The sequence below is a fragment of the Psammomys obesus genome, unplaced genomic scaffold, assembly GCF_907164565.1.
Source record: "Psammomys obesus unplaced genomic scaffold, mPsaObe1.curated_primary_1811, whole genome shotgun sequence".
In the NCBI taxonomy this organism is placed as follows: Eukaryota; Metazoa; Chordata; class Mammalia; order Rodentia; family Muridae; genus Psammomys; species Psammomys obesus.
Window position 1 is genome coordinate 298,963 of NW_026586816.1, and position 981 is coordinate 299,943.

The following is a 981-nucleotide window of genomic DNA, read 5'->3' on the forward strand; positions in this document are numbered from 1 at the left end:
AAAGGCTATGACAGTCACTGTTCACAAATGCAGAGTATGTGTCTCTGAAAATCCAACGATTCACAGAGGGGAGAGCTGGCTCCAGGTCTCTAGTCAAGTAGGCCCTGCTCTCTAAGGCAGAGCCTCAGCTGAGGTTGGAGGCTGTAGCCTCATTCCCAGAGCCTAGCATCACAAATCCCTGTCAGTCTCTCTCCTTCGAAGCTAAATTCTCCCCTTCCCGCCCCCTCCCCCCCAATTTCTTTAGCTTTCATTTGTTCCTATTGTTTTATACCAGGCTAAAAGCGACTCTTAAAAAAAAAAAAAACTGATTATTCTTCCTGGTGTAACAAATACGAGGCCAAACTAGGTCATTGACTCATCAAATTCCTATACGGGCACTCTGGCCAGATAATCAAAGAAACCTTGAGTTAGCCCTATCTCTGTCCTCCCTTCCTCATCCTCCTTTCTCCATTCTTCCTTCCCCTCCCTGACCACTAGTCCCAAACGCATCTTTGACTCTGCTCCTTCAGAGGACTCATACCAAGAAAAGGTCATCACCCTCTTAGTTCTCTCTGTGTGTGCCTGAAGCCTGTCAGAGGCCACAGTGCACATCTGTTTAAGTATGCTTCTTCTTTACAAAGGCTGGGCAGGTACCTGGGGGCTGGTGGTCACTAAGGTGATTGCAGACCCCAACACAGATGCAGATGGCAGTCTGCTCTAAGAGACTCCCAGAGGGTCAGAATCTGGGTGGTATAGCCACACTCAGGGCAGACCAAGCCATTCTTGAACCTCTGCATGAAACGGAGGCACCCAGTCTGGCCTTCATGAACATTGGTATGCTGCAGAACTACTGAGGCACTGATTGGGGCCACTCTTGTTCTCTGGCTCTCTGTGGAATTGGTACCTTGACAATGAAGCTAGGATAGTATGAAGCAAGGGTCCTGCAGGCATGCACTGTGTGTGTGTGTGTGTGTGTGTGTGTGTGTGTGTGTGTGTGTGTGT